At 38.9% G+C, this 7,077-nt stretch overlaps 1 pseudogene; it reads right to left on the bottom strand.

Moving 5' to 3' along the window:
• Window positions 1-480: 480 nt before the first annotated feature.
• Window positions 481-587, bottom strand: LOC115868867 (annotated as a pseudogene).
• Between the last annotated feature and the right edge of the window lie 6,490 nt (window positions 588-7,077).

Raw genomic sequence — 7,077 nt, 5'->3', positions numbered from 1 at the left:
CCCTGTCCAGAGGGAGGAGAGGGAAGAAAATGAAAGGTGCATGGATACACTTAGTTCTGTATAACCTACAGAGAGTCTCTAGGACCCTGAGGTAACAAAAACTAAATGGTGCTTAACTTCTACTACTGCAGTAGAACCCCGGACCTCGGCACTAATCCATTCTCGAAGGAGCTTTGATATGCGAAGCAGTGGAGTTCTGAATCAAATTTTCCCTTAAGAAATGACTAAGAATAGATTAATCCATTCTCAACCACCAAGTTTTTACCCTAACCTTGCCTTTTTATATAAAATATTACATAGAAATGTCAAAGTAAATAAGTTCAGATTTAAATAATATACTTTAAATAAGAGACACAACATTAAAAGTTTGTAACAACTACAGCAGTGGTTCTCAAACTTCCTAATGCCATGACCCTTAATAAGGTTCCTCATGTTGTGGTGACCCCAACCATTTAATTATTTTTGTTGCTACTTTTTTTTAAATGTAGGCTGGGAACAAAGTGAATAGAATAATATTTTCTACCCAGTCATTTTCCTAAACCTGATCATTGCTACTTCACAACTATAATTTTGCTACTGTTATGAATCATCATGTAAATATCTGATATGCAGGATGCATTTTCATTGTTACAAATTGAACATAATTAAAGCATAGTGACTAATCACAAAACAATATGTAAAATATTTAGTTCTAATGACAAATAAATGAAATTTTGTCTTGAAGCATGGTGTAGCATGGGTAACAGTCTTACTATAACAACAGCAAACTACATTGCTACATTTTGCGACAGAACACATAAAAAGCCAATGTCAGTGTGAAGGTTGAGATAGCTTCTTTCTCACCAGATCAGAAATTCTCGGAGCAGTCTTTGCAAGAGCACAACAAAGATCATCTTCCACAAGTCTACTTCTGTATTTAGACTTGATAATAAACAAGCTGGAAAACCCTGTTTCACAAAGATTGTTGTTGGAAATGGAAGAAGAAGGCACAACACAGTCTCAGGCAGGACAGGATATGACTGTAAACACTTGATCCAGAATTTTGTAACTGTAGAGAAATCAGTTTCACTGCATCACTGTTAATAAGTTCAATGAACTCCTCTTGTGCTGTCTCAAGAACATCTTCAACTTTGACTGTGAATGGGCTTTTGGCAAGTGCAAATGGGGTGTCAGGTAGATTTGGAAAGTATAATGAAATTTCATCTGCAAGCATGTGCAAGTGTTCTTTCACAGAAATGATCATTGTAACCCTTTTGTCTGGTTCAATGTCATGATCCTCAAAGAAAGTAGATAAGGTAAGCAACATGTGAATTTTATTTTCATCCGATTTCTTTTGCCAAAGCTAAAGTTTCATTTGGAATGATCTGATCTTTTCTTAGACAAATCGAGGCATGTTGCATTTGGTCTTTGCAGTGATAAATTTAGCTCATTCAAGATGGCAAAGATGGCAACCAAGTAAGCTATTTCCTGCAGTGCACTTTTTTCATAATCATTTTATTAGGGGCTCATACAACTCTTCACAATCCGTACATGTATCATTTGTGTCCAGCACATTAGTACATATGTTGACTTCATCATTCTCACAACACCCGCTTTCTACTTGAGCCCTTGGTGTCAGCTCCTCATTTCCCCCCCTCCCTTCCCCTCACCCCTCCCCCTTAGCCCTTGATAATTTATAAATTATTATTATGTTTTCATATCTTACACCATCCAACGTCTTCCTCACCCACTTCTCCGCTGTCTGTCCCCCAGGGAGGAGGTTATATGTAGATCTTGTCATCTGTTCCCCCTTTCTCCCTCACCTTCCCTCCACCCTCCCGCTATCGCCACTCTCTCCACTGGTCCTGAGGGGTTAATCTGTCCTGGGTTCACTGTATTTCCAGTTCCTATCTGTGCCAGTGTACATCCTCTGGTCCAGATGGATATGTAAGGTAGAATTGGGATCATGGTAGTCGGGGGGCAGGAAGCATTTAAGAATTAGAGGAAAATTATATATTTCATTGTTGCTCCACTGCATTCTGATTGGGTCATCTCCTCCCCTCAGCCCTTCTGCAAGGGGATGTCCAATTTCCCCCGGATGGGCCCTGGGTCCCTACTCTGCACTCCCCCCTCATTCACAGTGCTATGATTTTTTTTTTTTTGGTCTTTGATGCCTGATACTTGATCCCTTCGACATCTTGTCATCTTTCAGGCTGGTGTGCTTCTTCCATATGGGCTTTGTTCTTTCTTAGTTAGATGGCCCCTTGTTTATCTTCCAGCCTGTGAAACCTCCGATTCTCTATATTTTTACAACTGGGCACCATCAGCTTTCTTCACCGCGTTTGCTTATGCACCCGCTTTGTCTTCAGCATTCGTGTCAGGGTAGGCTGGTGTGCTTCTTCCTGCAGTTCACTTTTATCACTGAAAAGTGCTTCAAATTGCCGTCTTGCTTTCTGATTAAAAAACGTTTTGAGTTCATCACAAAGCTCAAAAACACGTTTTAAAACTTTTCCTCTCGACAACCATCTCCCTTCAGTGTGACATAGCAGAGCATTATTTGGCGCATCCAGCTTGTTGCACAGTGGTGAAAACAGTTGACTATTTAAAGTACTCACCTTTACAAAATCGACAGAGCTTATGACGCTTTTCATTACTTCTCGCAACTAGTGTGGCAGCATCTTCATTGCTAATGTTTGCCGATGAATCATACAGTGAGTTCCGATTGCTTTTGGTGACTCATTCAGTACCAAACGTTGAAATCTAGATCGACATCCTTGCATAGCTGGAGCACCACAAACCTTTTCCCAAGAGATCGTATGCTCTTTCACAAATGAACCAACTGTTCAAATACATCACGTGCAGTAGTTGTCTTTTCAAGTGGTTTGCAAAAAAGAAAAACTCATCTCTAAAGTCGCCATCATTAATATACCTCACACAATCCAGTAACTGAATAGTTTGCAACATCTATAGAGTCATCAACTAGATGCTAAATGTTGGAAGTGGAGCAGATTTAATTTTCTGGATTACCTGATCAGGAATATCAGTAGACATGTCATTTAGTCTTCGGTGGGCAGTGTCGTTAGACAAGGAAATTGCACTAAATTTCGTAATACATTCGTTTCTGACCTTAACTCAAACAACGCCTCTGGCCGCTGGCAACAGTAAATCTCAGCGATGGTGTGAGGTTTCATAGCTCTAGCAATTCTGAGTGCCACCAAATATGAAGCTTCAATGGCCGCTACGTTTTATTTGTGGCACTTGCCACCAGTGTCCAGTCTGGTTTTCTTGAAGCCATCAGTTTTGCTTCTAAAATAGTTGTCATCCTGGCCGGCAAAGCTGGGGTGCTTGCTAGCTATCAAAACAGCGTTTTAGTTTATTCAGCTTCATAGATTCGGCTGATAGAACTTCACAACAAATAACACATTGCAGCTTCTCAATTCCTGCTGTAATTATTGAAATAAAACCATACTGTAAAAAATCCTCACCATATTTTCTTTTCTTAACATTCTTCTCTACAGGATCCATGGTCATGAGATGGTTTGCTAATGAAAAAATATATTAACAATAGCTTTAATAATACAAAAAGTGATACATAGCATAGTTCAGTCTATACAGTTCATTAAAGTTTTCTATGATTTACCATTGTGGTTTTTGTTTTTGTTTTTTTACATACCTGTTACTGTCATAAGGGGGCAGTATTCACATCAAGCACAGCTGAGTATAAGAAGACCAGTCAGCATCCAGATGAAGTTCCCATAGTACAGATACATTTTTTTTTTTGCAGTAGTTAAAGATTTTACAGTACATGATTTTACATTTACCCGGTAATTATAATTCACGAAGTGTCATTTTACCTCCAATACCGTTTCTTTTAACACAGTAGCTGCTTTCAACCCCGCAGCTGCTTTCTACACAGCAGCTGCTCTCTACACGTGTGTGACTGGTCCACATAAGTACATTATGGTGACAACCCTGTCACATACACCTGTACTTGTATGGGATTTATGTGATGGGGTTGGCGCAATGATGTCATCACACCAGGTGGGTATATCTGCATGTGGGCAGAACCACCTGTAGACAGATAAGAGTAGTGCTGTCTCAGTTCCTAAGACCATTGGAAATATGTGTTTTCTGATGGTCTTAGATGACCACTGTGGAAGGGTCGTTTGACCCCCAAAGGGGTCACAACCCACAGGTTGAGAACTGCTGAACTGCAGTATGGCAGTTGAGACTGATGAGGACCTGGCTCTGTGGACCCGGATGTGGAGAGGAGGGATGGAGAGAGAGAGAGAGTCAGTGTGTGGAAGGGGAATCCCCTTCCATAAAATCAACTGGTCGCTGCTTTTCAGGAGGTTTCCCCCTTCTTGGCCTTTTTTCACTAGGACCTGGCTGGCTTTCTCTAAAAAAAAAAATCTTTCTAATGTGGTCTGCTGTTGGTATTTCCTTAACTATTTTCTAGAGGGGTTTACTAAATTTTATCAACAATGTTGATAACACTGTTAACCATTTCATTATCATGATGAATGTTTTCAAAAAACACCTAGGACCCATGTTTTTTATCTAAAAACAGTACAAAAAGCCACAAAAACTAAGAAAATTATAGCAAAGCCCTTGGAACACAGCCAAAAAAGGTTTAAACAATGCGTACAAACAACACCAACTAATGCCATGTGACCGAAACATGAATTGCTTTTGTCTATTAAAATCACCTGTATCAGGTCAGATTTTGAAATTTTGTTTGAGCTCTAATGCAAAATTTTCTCAACATTTCGCATCAAAATCCAATTATGCTGGGTACTGACGTGGTCAAGTACCGGGGCTTTACTGTAATTTCTCTAACAGGACGACATTAGAAGGCCCTGGATAGAGTGAGAAAATGAAACACAACTCAAAACTCATAAAAATCATCATGCTTACTAGTTGGATAGACTGGTGGGACTCCTGAGACCATGACCCTTAGTCCCTCTTCTTGAAAGAAGCCCACCCACATGGCTCAATCTTCACCTAAATAATAGAGGCCTGTAAAGGGAACAGTATCACCAGAAAAGGAGGTATACTTTAAAATAATCAAGCATCTGACTTCAGAAGGGTGACAATTACTCAAGGACACTGCTCAGAAAGATTAGGAAAAAGAGAAAGAATTAAAATGGGAAACAGGGAGGAAGTGGCATAAGTGGGGTTACACTGTAGGGCTTGCAATTAATTATATAAAACAAAATGTCTACGAATTGTTGAATGGGAAATTGATCTGCTTGGTAAACCTTCACCTAATTCATGAGGACAACAAAAATGAACATAAGGGAACACAGCTCTACTTTGCAATACAAGGCATTGACACAAGTCAGAAGCAACTTGATGGTTTGTATAGAGCTCCAAGAAATAGACTTCCTAGAATGAGTTGGCAGAAGACAGAAATTATGTAAATTATACAAAAATATAAATTAATCTGAAGAGGAATTTTCCAACAGGTTACATTTTTAACCCAGGTCAAAAGAATTGTCCTACTTAAGGTCTCTAGTTATTGACTTAATTCCCAAGTGAAGGTGTTATAAAATCCATGTATTACATGTACCTGGACTATGTGAACAAACAGCTACAAGGGCGGCGACAACAATCACAACCTTCATCCCATGGTAAAACTTTCCTCTTCTCGGGTAGATAAATGAATGCCAGAAGACTGTAGCTCAATTTCTTCTTTTCCAATTTGCCGGAATCATTTATTCTTTCCCTACCTCTATTTTCTTGCCTGTGAAATGAAGGTAATTCTATTTGCCATCTCAGGCCAGATGGGAAAGTCTGTAATGAGTTTGGAGCCTAGAGTATTCTTCACTATAAATTCTCCATGTGTTTCTAAGAAGGAAATTCTAAGTTTTCTGCTTGAATAAGAACAAAGTTCAAAGTTTGGGGGAATGATCTAAAATTATTTCTTTTTCTTCTTTGAAAATAAAAATGGGATCCGATTCAGGCCAATCAGTCTCCTTGATGGGGCAAATAGCAATATAGCTGCTGGATGTTCCCAAGGCTTTCCATGAATTGTACTCTGCTAGCCCAGGGACGCCCAGGTTTTCCTTAAACACATTGGCCTGGTACCAGCTCATCCATCATGCCAATTTCCAAACAAACAAAGGCCGACCTGCCGAGGCAGAGCTGAACAACTAGGGGATTAAGACTAGTTCCAAATTGTGCTTCAATATACTTCAAATATTAACTCCGTTTTTAATAGTATTTTTTGGTGTGGATCTAATATACTTGGGTGAGATCATTTCTCAGATTCATTTGCCCAGAGAAAGAAGAATTTTGTTTTTTAAAGGAAGGAAACTCCTGATAGTACCGAGAGCATTTCCTAGATGCCAATATAAGAGGGAAAGAGACACAATGGAAAATCTGAAATGTGACCTCTGCCAAATGCTGAGATTTTCCATCTCAAAATGCCTGCATGTTGTCTTAAACACATGTGTTTCTGCAGTGCTTATTAATATCAGAAAGCTTTTATTTCTGACATTACCTTTTCTTTTGACAGATTGAGCATTTTTGTTGTTGGTGGTTATTTGTTTAGCATTTCCTTTCTCTTTGTTTATATAAAAAAGAAAAAAGGACAGAAAAATAAGACATTTAATCCTCCTGAGAAAGGGGGGGGGGATGGCAAAGAATAAAAGGCTATTTGTTTGGTTAGGTCTACTGATGGAAAATGTTCAATTTTTAGAAAATGGTGATGGGGGATAAACTGCATTAATTTTGTAGAGTGTGATAAGAGCTCTGAAAGGGAGAAAAATCATAATGCATAATCATATGGGTAGGCTGTCAAAATACAATGAAAATAAATACCATACATTCTCAAAGATATACGAATTATGCATCTGAGTGAAAGTCCTTAAATACCTCCATAATGCTTCTGCTAAGGGAGATAACACAGGGCAGACATTTGTTGTGTGACTGTGGATTTATAAGTTCGGTTGAATGGTATCACTGACTGGGAGTATAAGTATCAGTTATTCTCCCCGCATTATATTTTCTGATTGTTTTCTCCAGGTTTTTCATACTTATTTTACTTCAGATAAGAGGCACAACTAATCTCTACCCAGTGTTTATAATGTCTAA

The sequence above is a fragment of the Echinops telfairi genome, unplaced genomic scaffold, assembly GCF_000313985.2.
Source record: "Echinops telfairi isolate 266 unplaced genomic scaffold, ASM31398v2 ScPeMD7_18;HRSCAF=68, whole genome shotgun sequence".
Classification (NCBI taxonomy): Eukaryota; Metazoa; Chordata; class Mammalia; order Afrosoricida; family Tenrecidae; genus Echinops; species Echinops telfairi.
This window is presented reverse-complemented; position numbering and strand designations above follow the sequence as displayed.